Genomic DNA, 17,858 nt, shown 5'->3' with positions numbered 1-17,858 from the left:
GTCTTTCAACCTGTCATCCCACACAATAATTAGCTCCGGCAGGTTTGAGGCTTGACGACGCACTGGAGGGGGAAGTGATAGGGACAGGCCAGGGGAAGGAGTGGCAGCCAAGGACATGCATCCGTCGCCTCAGCGTAAAACTCCGCCCACATTGGCACATCTTCTGGCGTCCCCAGGCGTGGGACCCGGCAACACTGGAGGGTTGCAGGTACCATTTAATCCACACTGGGATACATGTACCTGTTGCGAAGTAACCCCACGCTCTCGGGCGGGGCAGCACCAATGCTCTGAAGTCATCTTGTATTTGTTTCTCTTTCTGGATCTTTCTACCTCCTACCAGCATCTCTGCAGAGCTTTGACACCAATGCATACATATGGATCCGCAATCCAAAAGGGAAACTGGTTTAGGCATTAAGTATCTGTTCAGAAAACCATAGATTTGCCTTAGCACATTGCCCAAACAAGTTTTTCCAGGCCCTTAGTTTTATATATCATTTCTCTTTACAAATACATGTTTGTATAGGAGGCAATTAAAATCCCTTCTAACTTGCTTGTGCAAGGAAAATGAATTGTAATAACCCTCAATTAGCACATTAAAATAAGTTGAAGATTTGTTTTATCATTTCATTGTAGGGGGAAAAAAGGCAGCAATGAGAACCTTATATTAGTGACAAAAACAGAACCAGTTGTTTGCCTTGAAGAACAGAAAAAATCTAATTTAAAACTCTCTGCGAATCTTTGATAATTAATTTCACACCAAACACGCCATTAGAAGGTCTATAAAACATCTGATAGTTTAAGAAAAAGCCAAACCAATGATTTTCCCTCTAAACAAGGTTGTCGACAGTAAAAATTTAATATGCATAATGAAATTAGGAGGGGAACACGGCCAAATCAAAAGTTTTGTTTCACTTTCTTTCCTTCACAGTTGGGGGCTAAAGGAGTGGATTGGAGCTTTATTACGTGTAGGGAATAATTGGGAGCGTTTAGACAATGAAACCCACCAAAAAGTAAATGAGTGATCAGAAAAATCAGGTGTGTGCGTGTGGTATGCATGTGTGTGCGTGTGTGCAGGTGGGTGTGTGTCTGTGGTGTGGAGTTTGGAGAAAGGTGTCATTCAGATATTGCTTTGAGTGGGGATGAGCATAACCCAGGGAGAAATCTGAAGTAGATGTCCTGTTTGTGTCTACAGTGACGGGACTGCTGATACCAGGGGGCGGTCTCTACTGCAACCACCCCCAGGGAAATCCACCTGCTGCAGAGAAATGTCACCCCGGAACGATGAGCACATACACACACGGCTTAACATTAAACTTGGTTCCTTTACCAAGATACACAAAGTGAGATGACTTCTCAGGTTTCCTGAGAACAAAAAACCTACAAAATTTCTGGATGGAACATTCCTGTTGAGTTATAGCCAAGGGTGCAATTCCTCCCCGCCCCCCGCCCTGGCCACGTTCCCATCCGGTGGGCTGACCGGCAGGTGCACAGCCAATCCAAGACGTCTCCCCTCCCGTGGGCCCAAGTCTGAGCAAAAGTTGGAGGGATCTTGGGAGACCCCTTGTAAGTTGTCCGATGGTGTTGGCTTCTGACCATGCTGTTCTTATAAAGATCTTGCTTCCTCTTGGAGCAGCTTCTAAAGGAGGCAGCTGTGGCGTGGCAGAAAGAAGACAGAATTTGAAATAAGAAGAAATTAGTGCAAAATTGTAGCTTCGCTGTCTCCTGCCCATTGGGGTTCTTTGGATGGAACCCTCAGAAGCTGACTGGCTGGCTAAAACCTGGCCCCTGCAAAGAGCTGGTTCACAAAACGACATGGAATGGTAGAATCAAGGTAAAAGTCTTAGAATGGAGGAGATAGAGCAGCCCCACACTAGCAGGAGGAAGGACAAATGGACGGTTGCTTCACGGTGCGTCTAGATGGGATGAATCATGACTTCTTTGGTTTGGTTTGCTGTGTTTTAGTTGAAGAGAATGTCTATGAGAGAGGAGAAGAGGGAGGAGGTGTGCTTTGGGCACCACACCTTACCTTGGCCAACGGAAACAGAGGGTCTTGACTGACTGGACAGCTCCACAGAGAGAACAGAGGTGCTGTTAATGAGAGGGGTGTGGCAGGGTTGGCACTCTCCTCCAGCTTTCCTGAGGCTCCCCCACGATGCTGACGTGATCCCATCAGCGGTCAGCCCAAAGGCTGACATTCCTTGACTTGAGGCAGCGTTTGACCCCACAAGCCTCCCCTGCTTTCCAGAAACACACCTCCACCTGGCTCTTTCTTACCCTCCTCAGTTTCCTTCCACTCCCCGGCTGCTTCTTCCCAGTCCTAGGACCAAGGGACCATCCCTGTCCAGCCATGCCTCCCCTGACCCGTTGGCACTCCCTGGGATTCTCTTTCACCTTTAGGGCCTTGGCCATTGGGCATGGTGCTCATGGGGTCCCTCCTGACCATCACTACTGTATTGCTCTCTGCCTTCATCACCATATCTAATGTATTTTGCTGCTCTACTCAGTTTATGTTCCCATTGCCTCTACCCCCAGACCAAAGTTAACCCAGTGAGGACAGGGAGCCCTGTCTAGTTTTGGATGTTCAGTTCACTGTTTTATCCCCATTTCTGGAATAAAAGCCTGCGCAGGGTCAACGCTCAGTAAACACCCCATGAATTAATGAACGTGCCTGTTGGGAGGGTGAATAACGCATCATAGATTAAGTTAGCATCAGGTCAGGCATGGAGTAGGTACTCAACATATGTTGGTTTCTTCATTGGCTTATTTATTTAGTAAACTAAGGGGAGAGGTGACTGGCGATTTCCATCCACTTTACTTTACGTGAACAGTTTCTGAGAGGAAATGTCCCGTTTATTGGATTGACTAATACTAAGATCTTCACACAGCAAAATCTCACACGGGGCAAGCCCGTTCTATCAGGAGGACACATAACAACAGAATGGAAACCCGTGTTGTAAGAAGTCACGGCTGCGTTTCGCAGGCTCTGTGTATCTCTGATGCGCCCTGAGCTCTCTGCTTTGAATGTCTCCCTGAGCACTTGATAAGAATTAATTTACCTAATCCTCATAACCCCCCTGTTAGTTCCCTAGAGCTGACGTACACAGCAAATTACTGAAAACTTGGTGGCTTTTAAAACACATTTATGATCTCCATTCTGCACGCTGCAAGTCCACTATCACAGTGTCCCCAGGGCTCTGTTCCTCTGGAGGCTCTGGGGAAGGGTCCTGGCCTCTTCCAGCTCTGGGGGGTGCTGGCAACACTTGGCTTGTGGTGATACCACTTCAATCTCTGCCTTTTCCTCTGTGGATCTGTCACAGGGATAGTGGTTATTGGATTTGGGGCCCGCTGCACTGGGACAATCCAGGATAACCTCATCTCAAGATCTTTAATTCTAGTTGTGTCTGCAAAGACTCTTTTTCCAGTAGGGTAGCATTCAGGGTTTTGACATGGTATCATGGAGGGGCATGTTTAGACCTAGGACAACACCCAAGAGGGAAAGGACTGGGGCATCTGCACATTTCAGGTGGGGACTGAGTCCTACAGAAGTGAAGTAGGACCCACCCACCGCGAACCACAGAACGAGCGACACGACACGCATGTTCCACAGAGCCCTGCTGCTGCCCAGATTAGCACAAGCTGCATCCCGTTCTGCCTGGATCCCAATGTTCTAGTTCTTGTCCCCAGTCCACACCCTACTGCTTGAGACCCATTTTGAGTCGTACCTTCTGCACCTGCTGCCAATGGCATCTGAACAGCACCCAAGGATCCACGGAGCCCAGGGCCGAGGAAGGATGAAGCCTGGCCGAGGAGACCAAACCCCGGTTCCTACCTAACAAGATCCCAGGTACCACGTTCTGACGTGTCCTAGACATCCTCCTTCCGCCCCAGCCCCCGTGTGGGATTCAGATGCGTGGTCAGAGCGCGAGCGAGTGCCCTGGAGGCAGAGCAGTGGCGCGTGCAGACAAGGGTCTTTTTCTGTGCCGTGACAGGAAGCCACACCCGACGGGCTTGGACACACTGCTGTCCCTTGTCCAGAGGCTGGCCTTCAAGGACCCTCAGAGGCGAGGCCATGCATCTCTGGCATCTGGCCAGATCTGTCAACAATACGGGGCTGTTCCACTGACGGCCACGCCAGTTCTGTCAGTGCACAGGGCTCCTGTTAAATATCATCTTATTTTAGAGTTGAAAGGATGTGAAAGCACCACCGAGTTCAAGGCCCTCATTCAGAGGCAGGGCATTTGAGTGACCTCACCCAAGGCACAGAGTGGCTCATCCAAGTCCTAATTCAATGTGTGACCTCAATGGTAAGGGTCATCCTCCGCCCATTCCTGCAGCCCCCACGCAGATGGGGATGTTCCTTTTATTCCTCAGCACAAGACAGAGTGCCTGTGAAGTCTCACTGCTCTGCATCTAAGTCTCTGTGCAAAGCACTAGGCTCTCGTCTTAGGAGACAGGTCCGTGCTTCTCCAGGAATCCCGCAGCCATCATCGTTGCCCTTGTGGGATGTCCCAGCCTGTCTTCCGCGTGCGCGGTGGCTTTGAGGAACTATCTGCAGACTCTGCAGGAAACCTAACCTCCCTGCTACACTCCAGAGCAGCCGAAGTGCTGACTCCTGACGTCTCTGTGTTCCTTTCTTCAATGGCAGCATGCTCAGCCTCGTGGGGGACTTTTAGCAGGAATGAGAGAATGCAGTTGTTCATCCACAGCCCTAGGTCAGACACTGGCAGAGAGGACGACCCCCGTCCTCGAGGAGCCCCTAGTCTAGTTGGGGAGAAAAACAAGCAAAGAGGCTGTGTCAGTGCGGGTGCTGTGGGAGGGGTGAGGACCAGGAGGCATGGTCCCAGCAGGCTTTCTGGAGGAAGGGGAGCCTTGAGGGCCTTGTAGGCATCACTTAGACACACGAAGGTGGACAGTGTCCTACGGGTAGAAGAAAGCAACGTGTTCACAGGCAGGGGGTGTAGAGACCCGTGTGTGTGAGCTCCCGCGGCTGCCGTAAGCAACTGAGCAGCTTTAAAGAAGACACAATTATTCTCTTACATTTCCAGAGGCCAGAAGTCCAAACTCAGTTTGTCTGCAGGGCCACGTGCCCTCCGGAGGCTCTAGGAGAGAACGTGTCCTATGTCTTCTGTGTCCTGGTGGCTGCCAGCGGCCCTTACCTTATGGCTGTGTTGCTCTGCTCTCTGTGTCCGTGGTCCTAAGGCCTTGTCCTCCATGCATGTGTCAGATGCCCCTCTGCCTGTGTCCTGTAAGGGCGCATGTGGAGGCATTTGGACCCACTTAGATGACCCAGGATAACATCTCTGTCTCAAGGTTCTTAAGTTATTTACATCAACAAAGACCATTTTCTCAAATCCAGTAACATTTCTAGATCCCAGGGATCAGGAGCTGACCTTGGAGGCCATTGTTCTGTTGTGCACTAGGACCAGCCACCTGTCTGGGCAGGATAAACAGGGGGCTGGGTGACCATGACTATGGGAGTCCAGGTGAGGCTGGCTTACTGGGAGCCTTGTACATCCCACTAAGGAGGATGGCCTGGGCTGGATTCCTGAACATTTATCGAGCCAGCCCTACCTACCATGTTTCTGGCCCCAGCTTTGGGCCTCGCAGGGTGAAAAACAACCGATGTCCCTGAGGCTACTCAGAGAAGCTACATTTCTCTCACCACGTGTGTTTAAATCAAAACAACCCCTCCCCCCACTTCTCAGCATAATACAGAGGTCATCCAGGAGGTGAACGCATCGGTTGGAACCTCAACTTCCCCCATTGCCTACTCGTAATGGCCAAATAACGTAACCTTTGGAATAACAGCAGGTGCTTTTTCCAGGCCGTGCAAGGCAAGGATGAGGTCATTCAATGCTCACAACAATCCCATGGGACAGGTGATCTTATTATCTCCATTTTACAGGGGAAGTAAAGGAAGCTCAGAAGGTCACCCACCTGCACAGCTGGGGATTGATGGAGACCAGAAGCTAACCCAGGAGGCAGGCTGCCTCCAGCTCCTTCAAGTACCACATCCCCAAATCTGGCTGCTTCCCCATCTCCCAGGAACATGGGGAGCTGACCGCATGCGCTACCCCAGAGAGTCTGACCATGTAAGCCGGTGACCTACGTGGGGCACGTAGGGAGCCCTGCACCTGTACACGCTCAGGGAACGGTTGTTAGAACTACCCATGCATGTGGGTGCAGTTGGGAGGTTTCTGCTAACATTTGGACAGCCTCCTACCCCGGGTTTAGCTAGCTTGTGTCCAGGTGAGGAGAGGTGGGTGCATCGGGAAGAAATGCTATGCGGCTTTCTGGCTCTCTCATGGTGCATCCTTCCCTTCTGGATTCAAATGCAGCAGCTGGGGTGACTGGAAGGGCCCTTCCCTTAGGTTCCCGGGCTGTGTGTGCCATGTGTGCTCCCTCCTCCCGGGACAAGGGAAAGGGTCTTCAGGCTGGGAACTTGGAGTGACATGTTCTCTCTCTAATTTAATTGCATCTCTGCTGGTAATTCAGGAGCCATCACTTGCACACCCATTTCTGAAAGGCTTTTCAAAGAATTTAAACCCGCCATTTAAAATTCTCATTATGATGGGAAATGGTCCCTTTGGGGCCCAACAGTTCTTTTTCTTTCTTTCTTTCTTTTTTTTTTTTTTATCTCACTCCCTAGAGGTATGGATTTCAATTTAGAGCTTTCCACGTGGAAACTGAGAAACCACTGAGCCTCACGTGGGCCTCTTTCCCCCAAACTGGGCAAACTCACTCATTTCCAAGTCATATGAGCTGGAGACAACGTTCATCAAACTTCTGCAATGTAATGGTCCTTGCTTCTGGGATTGAGGGCAACAGGTAGATAGAATTACATTTAATGCATATTCATTGGCCTGTGTCTCCATTTGCTGAAAAACATTAGTACAATTGCTAACAAACTTTGTGTTGATTGACGCGAGTATGTACAACACGGAGGGTCCTCACAGCTTCCCCAAACCATGATTGCACTTCTCAGGAGAATCTCACTTTCAAATGATCTTGTTAGATATTGTTAGACATTGATCCGTTTGCATACCATGAATGCTAAAACTCCAAAAATTCTCAACCGCCAATTAGCACCACGGAGTCTTTTCCTAATTAATCAGTCACGACAGAGCAGCTGCAGGTGACTGTTCTGTACCTGCACATCAGCAAAAGCCTTTGTATTTATTAATTGATGGCCCGCCAGTCAGCACACGCAGGCACCTGCGAGGTGATGGGAACCAAGAACGCACTGGGGACTCCGAGCTGTGTCAGGCTGTGAGTTCTTTGGACAGATGATTAAGTTATTCCCAGCTCTGTCCTTGCTTCTTGACACATGAAACTTCAGAACATGCCCTGGGCCCAGAAAAATCTAGCATTCTTAAGCCTCTTGATGATGTATTGCCTGAGTAAGCCAGCGAGGTTCATTCTGCCAGTTTATTGCACGCCTGTCACATGCCCAGCCGTGCAGGCAGACACAGAGCAGAGGCCCCTCTGGAAACTGGATGGTCACGCTCCTTTGGGCAAGAGACACAGTGGTGATCTCAGGGTCTAGAATGGGTGGGGCCGGTTTGGGGAGAGCAGTCTGAAGGAAAGAGGCAGGAAAGCAAATTGTCCTTGACCCAAATCCTCTGAGAAACGAAGCAGGCGAGAGAGAGGTCCATCCCAGGAAGGTGAAAGACCGTGTCCGTGGGCTCGAGAGCATTGGAGAATATTAAGAACACTTGCGTGTACAAGTGGGGCAGGACGTCCTCGAGGGAATGAAGCATCCTTGCTCTGAGTGGAAGTCACTGAGCACAAATGAGGCAGATCCCCACCTGCACCCGCACAGGGCCCAGGACACCAGCCCCACTGGGGGTCCTCCAGAGTGTCCGCAGCTTGGCCACGGGCATGAGAAAATCTCTTTCAGCAAAAGGGAGCATTCTGGCCTTGTTCCCAGCTGACAAGCCTCGGGCCTCCCCGCAACCCTTCCACGGAGATACCTCTTTCTGATTTCTTTTGCATTTGGAGCCTCTCTGCGTAGGGGCAGCCTAGCTCCCAGAGGACTTGATGTTTGGGACTCTGGTCGAGGGCTTAATTTGTCTGTTTGGGGAAGAGAAATGCTGAGCAGATGGAGTAATTGGTCACTGTTTCCCGGAAACCCGGATAATGAATGGACTGTCCCCCCCAGCTAAGCGCTCGGCTGCCAGGCCCAGCAACTGGTCCCCAGCTCCCACCAACCCTGCAATTAGTGACTCCAGCCCCGGAGCTCACCGGTTTGGAGAGTTTAAAGTTCATTATGAGTTTAAATAAACCCATTAATTTAGGTTTACCTTAAAGAGCTTTCTGTAATCACCTTCATTGCATCTTTAAATGGGGTTGGGGAAGATAGCAATTAGGAAAAATTTGCTTCAGCCAGGGGCACTCTGCCCTTGTCACCCAGCCACACCCTCCCCCACGTCCTGGAGGTGACTCAGCCCTGAGCCTCAGGCCCGGGCGTGAATCACAACCTACAAAGATGCAGAGACACACAACCCAGAGAGAGCTCTGGAAGGAGTTAGAGTAAGATGGCAATGTTTCCGCTTTGGCTTCTAGAGTGATGACATTTTTTATAGAGCTTTATTTTCAACCCTGGTCCCAGGAGTTCTGATATCTTTGGCTAGCATTGCCTCTGTACCCACCACGCCCATAAAGGCTTGAAAATTGACTTGAGATTTTCTATTAGGGTCTCCGATGACCGATGAAGGCATTGGGCAATTGCTCTGTACTTGGTCTGTCGGTAGGAAGTCATAGTCAATCATATTGCCATGTGGTTTGTTTAGACATTTCTTTAAGTAGAATATTGTCAGTGGAATTAGGAGTAAAGCATGATTCTGTAAGACCGAAACAGATAAGGCTTTGCATATACGGCCATGAAGACCCACGGATCATGGATTTCAGCGTTGAAGCAGGTCGATCCTCGTTCCTCTACACTGTTCCTTCCTAGGCACCACATAATTTGCATCACAAACTAGTTTCTAATTAAATCTGCAAATACAAATTCTGACGTGCTGCACCTGTCATTCACGGTGGGCATTTCCTGAGCTTCTGGCTTTAGGAGCTGGCTTTTCCCAGTGGGTTGACTGGAGATAGTCTGGTCTCCTTCCCAATCAGAAAGGACAGTGCCCCGAAGCAACCATGAGAAGCTGCCGGGGGCGGGGGGCTTGGGCGCAGGCCCATGTCAGTGATGGGGTCACCATCTGTAGGCAGAGGTCCTCCAGGTGAGCCCTGTCTGTTGATGACCTCTCACACCTGCCCCTCACATCCATCACCTGCCCAGGGTCAAGTCAGCATGCTCTGTGTCCCTTAGCGCTCAGTTTCAGCATGGGAGCCTCATATTTTAGGACAAATGGGCCTGGCTTTGTGTTCTCTTAGGAGAACCCAACACAGACTCACAGATCCTTGGGGAGCACCACTCTGTGTTGGCATCCTGAGGCCCCTGGATGAGGTGCTCCTCTGGGCCCACCTCCAGGAAAGGCCACACCTGACATGCCCTGGGATCGCTTCAACACACCTCCACTCATAAAGGACGTGTTTAACTTTAATGTTTGTGGGCCCTGCTCCTGGGCTCCCAGGGAAGCTACGGTTCAACATCTACCAAGCTCAAAATGACTCAGCAAAACTTCAAAACTTGTGCTCTATTCCTGCCCCAAGCACACATTGTACATCTGCATCATTAAAGAAAATAACCGAAAAGGAGCATTCTGAACACAAAGATAAGAAAAAGTAAGAAATTTCCCTGGTTCCCATAAGATTAAAGTCACACATCCCTGCCTATACTAGAAACTTAAGATAAGGTCTGCAACTCTTAGAAATGTTCTTTGTCTAATGAGTTTTATATAAAAAATGTATATAGCCCTGCACTAAATGTTCCTTTGCCAGAGGGAAGCACTTTCTTCTTCGTGAAGATTGTGTATCCTGGGCAACTGTCCTCACTTGGACTCCAACAAAACTCTTCTTTTTGCTTAGAAAGTCTAAAAGTCTTGTTTATTCTCTGTGGACAGCACCCATCGCTCATCTGTATCCAGTGTCTCCGGTTGGAGAGCCACTGGATGGTGGGTCCATCTGGGCTGCTGACAGGGCTGTTCTCTCACAGTCTGGAGGCCAGAAGTCCATGAATGAGGCTCAGGACGATTCGGTGTCTGGAGAGACCCCACTTTCTGGTTCATTAAATGGCATCTTTGCTCTGTGCCCTCACATGGCGGAAGGGTGAGGGAGCTCTGTGGGGTTTTTTGTGGGGGCACTAATTCCCTTCGTGAGGGACCCACCCTCGGGACCTAATCATCTCCCAAAGGCCCCCCTCCTCACACCATCACCTTGGGGGTTAGGACTTCACCATTTGAATTTGATAGGGACACAAACATGCAGCCCATTGCAGGGACTGGTGGGATAAGCGACCAGGAAGTGTCCCATACGTGCACATTGGCATGCACATCCCATTTCTGTCTGCGAAGGCGCTGGGTGGGGAACAAGACCCCACGCTTCACCAGGGCGAGGTGTGATGAGAGAGGGACCACGGGTCTGGAAACTCTTTTGAGCACCACACCATCCAGTGGGGAACAGAGCTCTGGGGTGGACGCGGCTGTACCGACAGTGGGGACCCCGTGGACAGGTCAGAGGACAAGTCTCTTTGAGAGAAGTCAAAATGGGAACAGCAACAAAGCATGAGAGAGAGTGTGGGCCATGCGTGTCGCGGTGGGGCGGGCAGGGATGACGCCCTGGGCATCATGTCTGAGAACCTGGGCCACGTCTGTCCTGGGGGCCTGAGGCCCTGGGTGGGGATGAGACCCTGAGCAGCAAGACCTTGAAGTCATCCTCATTCACCTTTACTTGTACACGTTCTCTGTGACGTCAGACAGATGGTGATCCCCAGGGAGCCTGGGAGTGAGGGAGGAGGCCAGGGTTGGGTGCTCTTTGAAGGTCATGCAGAGGACAAGACGTACAATCTTGGCTTCGGTTTGAGACTGTTCTACAGATTTTACACATCAATAGCCCGCCTTCTGCACGCCCCTTCCATGAATTTTGGGTACACTTTGTGCCTCGGCAGCACTGCCCTGGTCAGGTGGAAGACGGAATACCGTGCCAAGGAGACCAGGAGACTGGCTGGGACCTGCAGTCCTCGTGATTTACCGTGATCATGTCAGGCTGTAATGAATGCATATTAGCCTTTCCTTCAGAGCCCACAGAACATTTGAGTCATAAACAAATTACTCGGAGCCTGAAATGCAGGGGAGAGAAATAGCAGCTAATTTAACCAGTGAATCAATGGCAAGACAGCACGACATAGATCATGCAATTTTAAGCATAATGGAGAAAATGGAGGTAGTAACAGGAAACCCACACTCTGCATGCGCGTAAGGACAACCCAGTTCTGCAGACTCACAGCCCTGCTGTGCTCTGGAAGATGGTAGGGAGACAGCTGTGGTGAAGGTGGCCTCCACTCCAATAGGTGCCTTGCCTTTGAGCAGGAGACCCAGCCGTCCCTCACCGGAGAACAGCAGGCAGGGCATGCCAGCTGCCCCAAGGAGGCACAGGTGTCCCAGAAAGAGCATGAACGACAGAGTCAGCCAGTCAGCACGTGAATCTGAGCCCCCTCGCTGTCCTTGTGGGACCTCGGACAAACTCCCGGACCCTTCTCGGTTTACATTCCTGGAGGATGGAGACAGTACCTCCCAAGGAGAGCAGTTGTTTGTAAATTAGAAGCATCCGGCCCAGTGTGGGAAGCAGAGGCTCTGGGTCTAAATGCTGGTCCTACCTCCCTAGGCAAGCACCAAGACTTGGCTTCGCCCCATCTGCAAAATGGGTCGATGCAGGATTAAACGCCAGTCAATGGCTAAGCCTGGTGCATAGCAAGCCCACCATAGACTAGTGTTCATATTTCCTCACAGACGTGACCCTGCACATGTCTGGCCCTGTTCCGGGCTTGTTCCCCATGGAACCCACAATAAATGTCATTTTCTTCTTTCCCCCAAATCCTGGCTCTCATCTCTGGGTGGGGGAGGGTCAGCTACACTTTCTTGAGACAATTCTCATTCCTCCTTTTGGATGCTCTGGGTCTTGTTTTACACCAACTGTTTGAACCACCATGTCTGTGCGTAAGTGACACCATTCGGGAAGAAATTTCTCGGTAGCTGTTCCCCGAATGCATCATGCAGGGCACAAAATCCTGCAGGTGATGTGGGGAATAAAAAGAACCCCGTTCCCGTAGCCCCACCCAGCGCCTGTGTATGGTCACATGACTCCCCTGGGAACATGGTACTTGACCTCAGGTGTTTCCTCTACTGAAATGATGAGCAAAGTATACTACAGGCAGGGTTCCTGTCCGCCCTTTCACCTCCTCAGAGTAGAAGCAACTACCATGTGACTGACAACCCACATTCCTTTTCTGGGTGTCCATACTCCCCCTGGCCCTTGTTGTCTCTGTTCCAATACTTTGTGCCTGAACATTATCTTGAATTACTTCACTTGGTGAACCCATGACTTCTGACTCAGAACCTGTTTCATCGTGGCCTGACTCATCACTTCTTCTCCTTTCAAAGGAGTGTGTGGGGGGAGCTCGTTTCTGGCAATATTCTGTAAATGCCCACACACCAAAAATAGTTTGCACACTTTGGAAGGGCACGCAAAAACGTCCTGTCACGTTTGCTAAACCTCTACATCAAAATTTTATGACACCAAAGAGTTTGCTCAGACACCAGTCTAGTGATTTTTATGGGATTCATTTTTCTGAAAGGAAAGCAGGAGGTTAAATAGGAGTCATTAGCCAGGCCATTTCGAAGGATAAACAGAGACCCCAAATAGGAAAGAGGATAGTTTAAAGGCATCCACACCCATAGAAGCAATCAGATAGAGAATAACAAAGCTCAGCCACTCTTGGTCAATGTCAACCACATCAAGAGGCGGACTTCAGGGGATCAGGCCCCCTATCAGAACCCCGGGTTTTACTGGGTTTTATGATTATAGTTCCAGGAGGTGGTGCCCATAGGAGCCTGCATGACCACCTTGCTTGTGATGCAGAATGAAGCTTTGGGCGTGTTCTTGCTACCCAGAGGGAATGAAGGCTTACTCATGGAAGTTTCTGTGATGTCATCTGTGGCAAGGCCACATTGTCAAACATTTCATTTTGTGTTGATTCTGAGTGTTTGACACACTTCACCATGCAAGGTGTTTGAATTAAGAAGGATGGGTGTGTGTAGCCCAGGCCATTGGAACTGAATGTTCAGCCCTCCAGGGAAGGAGAGCCCTGGTACTCTCTCACCTAGACACCATTCCAGTGGACACATAAGATGGGAATGTTGAGGTACCCCGGCCCCAACCACAAATCTGACCAGAAACTTGAGAGGGCAAGCAGATAGCTAAAGGGTAAGCGTGGCGCCAAGTTTCTGAATCGGAGTCTGGATATTGTGGCTTTCTCATCTACAGAATTGAGTGAGGGTATTGGAAAATCTCCTGAGCCTCATAATTCAGCACCAGGAAATGAGTCAGTGAGTGACAACTGGTGTGATGTGATAATGGTGAACTCTGGGCTCATGCTGGCTGGTCTGCTGGGAACAGCGGTTCTGAACTAGGTCCCTCCTCTTGCCCCCAGGCTCTTCCAGAACACTGGTACCATCTTGCTCCTTTGTTGTTCTGCCCCTTGCAACCTCCCCAAAAATGTGAGGTATGGTGGTTCATACCCAGGGCAGATTTCTCCACAGCCCTGAGCCAGGCTGATGCCACAGTAGGCACTTGGTTCAATGAATCAATGAGTGATCAAACATGGAGCCTTAAATGGAAGGCTCTGTGAAGGGCTGGTGCACAAGGACTAGAGAGGTCACTTGCATATTCGACATATTCCATTTTGGTAACAACATTGCTATAGACTGAACATTTGTGTCCCCCCCCCTCAATTTTACATGTTGAAATCTTAACCCCAAAGGTGGTAGTATTGGGAGGAGGGGTGTTTGGGAGGTCATTAGGGATGAGTGCCCTTACATGAAGCCCCAGAGAGCTCCCTCCCCCCCTCCCCCCAGGGGAGCCAGAAGACAGCCTGGCTGTTGATGAACCAGGAAACATGTCCTCAGCAGATACTGAATCTGTTCCCGCAGAACTGTGGGAAATAAATGTCTGTTGTCTGTAAGTCACCTGGTCTCTGGTAATTTTGTTGTAACAACCTGAGTAGATGAAGGCACGCATCCAGCACCACCGAGTCTGTTGTAACAGGTACTCTGGAAAGACTTTGCCCACATCACCTGTGTTCATTACTCATGACAACCCGCAGGTAGGAGTTACTCTTCTCCCCACTGTGGACTCAAGACAACAAAGGCTCTGGAGGCTGCGTCTCTGGCCACAGATGGTAATTGGGTCCTCTGATTCTGAGCACTGGATGATCCTTTCCTCACCATCGAAGGAAGAGAATCTGCTCACACCACACCTGACATCCTGAGGCTTAAATGCTTCCCACAACAAAGAGGCAGCATGGCTTCTCCAGGTGGTGAGCCTCCAGGTGGGGGCTCAGTGGTTGAACAAGACCTCACATGGTAAAGGGAGAGCACCAAGAAGCCCACGAGGATGCTGGCTCTCTCCCGGCCCCAGAATGGCTTCCCATTTCCAAACAGGAAATGCCTGTTTCCTTCTCAAAGCCATTTATTCCTTCCTTCACTCATTCATTCCTTCACTCAACAGTTATGAGCTCTCTGTGTTAGTCAGGATTCTCCAGAGAGAAAAGAACCAACAGAAAATTTATACATATAGAGAGATCTATTGTAAGAAATTGGCTCACGTGATTATGGATACTGGCAGGTCCAAAATCTTCAGGCTGCAGACCCAGAGAAAACCTGAAGGTTGTCTGCCACAGAATTCACTCTTGCTCAGGAGAGGCCAGTCTCTTTTCCTATGAAGATCTTCAACTTATTGGATGAAGCCCACCCATGTCAGGGAGAGCAATCTTTACTCAGAGTCCACTAACTAAAATATCAATCTCATTCAAACACACCCTCACAAAACCATCCAGAATAATGTATGACCACATCCCTAAGCCCCATGACCCAGCCACGCTGACCTACTAAATGATCCATCACAGGTTCCTATTCTAGGTCACAAACAACGTATTCCACTGTGACAGCAACAGATGATTAACAGTAAATAGAATAAAGAAGTACATAGAATGCAATGCACCAGGCAGGGAGAGAGGCTGAACAGGACAGAACTGGCAAGGTTGGGGGGGCAGTAGTGGGTGAGTGGGAAGGAGTAATTTTCAGATCAGCCTCCTTTAAAGGGCACGTGAGCCCAGACTGGAGAGGCCAACTGTGTGAACACTTGGCAGAAAGGAATTTTGGGCAAAGGGAGACCACAAGAGTGCCCAGAGGAGCAGCAGGTGGGCCCTGAGTTCCAAGCAGAGGAGTGAGGGGCCACAGGTGAGACTGGAGGTGGAGAAGCCATCAGGGTTGACTCAAGAGCCCCTGCCTTCTTAGTCCCCAGTGGTAGAACTTCAGACCATGGGCATCTTTTCCTACATGTTATATCTCTGACACCCTGGAAACCACTGATTTTGGATGAATAAAGATGTCTGCAGAATTTGGGATGAACTTCCTTCTCTTGGTGCCTGTGTTTCAATGGTCTATCCAGTGTCACTGATCAGGAAAGTTGCAGCTCTCAAGATGGTGCACACTTGGTACCAGCAAAGGACAGTTCTCCACCGGACATGCTGCCCGCAGCCTGCTGGGGCACCGAGGGTGTGAGGCACGGGGCGTGTGACTCCCGGGGTGATGACGGTGACCATTGTATTGTCTCAGAGCTATTGTGAATTTCAGTGCCTCTCATCCAACTTTTTGGGGATGTATGATGAGGCCTGTGTCTGTCCTTTTTAGTGTTTCTACTTTAAACACATGTTCCCTGTCCCTCCTCTTTGAAGCTTCTGGATCAGCCTGAATGAAGGGCGTCTCGAGGACAGGAGGCTGGAGAGTGCTACCATTTGCACCAAAGTTCCCATGTTTCCCCCACAATATGGGAAATCAAGATTCCTATCAGAGTGGTTTTCTTTTTTTCTCATCTACAAGTCTCTGCCTTTTGCTTGTGGTGTTTTTCATTCTTGTTTCTTATTGATTTTGCTTTAAGATGATGAAGTAGAATCACTTTGGACTTGTAAAATAGACTTATACTAATACAACACTGGCTTTATCTGTTGTCTCCACAGAGGTTTCCTTGAGGAAAGGGCTGTGCCGGCTTAGGGCGGTTGGACGACGGCTGTTTTGCCTCCAGCCAGCTCTTTATTTCCTCCAGCTGTCGACCACCATGTTCTCACAGATGTATGTTCTTTGTTTGTTTTCCATCGACTTGGAGGAAGTGGAATTCCAGGGTCCAAAATACAGGTGGGAAAGAAGCCCCAGGCAAACACTGTGTCTTCAGTGGTTGTGGGGCCATTTCAATGTCTCCCTTGTCTGGTCTCTTCTTGTGACAGGAGTCTGCAAGGGTCACAGAAATCCGGACGTGCATGTGGAAGGCTTCTCCCGTCCTTGAGGATTAGATAACAGAGGTCCAGCAAGGCTGGAACTCACCTGAGATCCCCTCGATGAGTATCAGCAGGGCTGGGCCCCTCACTGATAGGGGGTCGGCCCAGGCTGATAGGCTGGGCCTTTGGGGCACAGTGAAGGTAGTAGTCAGGGGACAAAACACAAAGGGCAGATGGCCTTCATGGTGATCCATTCAATCCAAGGTATGTGGGTGGCAATAAAAAGAAGAAAAGAATCAATAATAATAAATGGTAGTAATTAATATTTTTAGTACTCTTGACAACCACAATGGCCCCTGTCATATTCCAGGCATTATATCGGGCAGATCGTATGAGCCGTCCTGAACCCACATGGCCACCCAGAGATGACTTTGCTCCCTGCTGCTTCTCAGACGAGGGAGCTGTGGCTCCGAGAAGACAGGCTGGTTCACGTAGCCCCATTGGGGGGTGAGGAGGTTGCCTGTAGAGGACTCCCTGTCCTGGACAAGGAAGCTATGGGAACCATGCACACTTCAAGCAAAGGTTTCTCTTTGTGGCTCCCCAAAGGGCTTGGTGTTTGGTGAAGGATTCCGGGGCCAAGGAAGTAAAAGGACACCAAGCAGCCCTCCTGGGGCAGTGACTGAGGACATTCAAGACAGAAACAGGTTGCTCATAGGACACTTGCTTCCAGAAGGGATCAGCTCTAGAGCCACCAAGCTCCCACTTGGCCCCTTTGCTTCTTAATTCCAGAACAACCTTCTGTGGGTGGCCCCTGAGCACAGCTCTCAAATCACTTAGAAATACAGGCAGGACCCCTGGATGCCTTCTGTTTACATCTGAGCTTCTGATCAATTAGTAACAAAATTGTAGTATGGTATTGGAGAATGCTCCTTAAAAGGCATTCACATGTGTGCAGGTTGGCTCAGGGATCCATCTAACATCATGGAGAAGGGTGGAGGGCCTGGCCCCTCTCCAGTTGTCAACTGGCTGCCACCCTCCAGTCTCGGAACAAAGGGGCTCACACTTTGATCTTTCCACATGAAAAGGACCAAAACTCTACTCTCAAAGCTCAGAGTTCCACATGGACCTTTGGTGTCCATTCAGGTGTCCATTTATGGGTCACCTTCAGAAGCATGAGTGTGGGGACGAAATTGTGTGTGTGTGTGTGTGTGTGAGAGAGAGAGAGAGAGAGAGAGAGAGAGATTGAGTTTCACTCCCATTACTGGCAAATGTCTAGAATAGAATTTCTCGATGCCTTATTTTTTTCTGACATTTCAAAAAGATTAGTGTGTAGGTGTCTAGATATTAATATTGATCTCTGTTCATTCCTTTGGGTAAACAACTGCTCGAACACAACACCACTTGATTACTTTAATACAGA

General features: G+C 49.7%; 2 long non-coding RNA genes across 2 annotated transcripts; one reads left to right on the top strand and one right to left on the bottom strand.

Annotated features, from left to right (window-relative positions):
* Positions 1-837: 837 nt before the first annotated feature.
* On the bottom strand, positions 838-4,009 carry LOC123599921. The gene is made up of 3 exons (XR_006713353.1): positions 3,723-4,009; positions 2,027-2,088; positions 838-1,649 (listed from the first exon to the last, which is right to left on the bottom strand). It is a non-coding gene; the product is annotated as an uncharacterized LOC123599921 (long non-coding RNA).
* An 11,180-nt stretch (positions 4,010-15,189) lies between these two features.
* LOC123599920 lies at positions 15,190-16,742 on the top strand. Its single transcript, XR_006713352.1, has 3 exons — positions 15,190-15,404; positions 16,184-16,358; positions 16,448-16,742. It is a non-coding gene; the product is annotated as an uncharacterized LOC123599920 (long non-coding RNA).
* Positions 16,743-17,858: the final 1,116 nt, after the last annotated feature.

The sequence above is a fragment of the Leopardus geoffroyi genome, chromosome C1, assembly GCF_018350155.1.
Source record: "Leopardus geoffroyi isolate Oge1 chromosome C1, O.geoffroyi_Oge1_pat1.0, whole genome shotgun sequence".
Taxonomy (NCBI): Eukaryota; Metazoa; Chordata; class Mammalia; order Carnivora; family Felidae; genus Leopardus; species Leopardus geoffroyi.
This window is presented reverse-complemented; position numbering and strand designations above follow the sequence as displayed.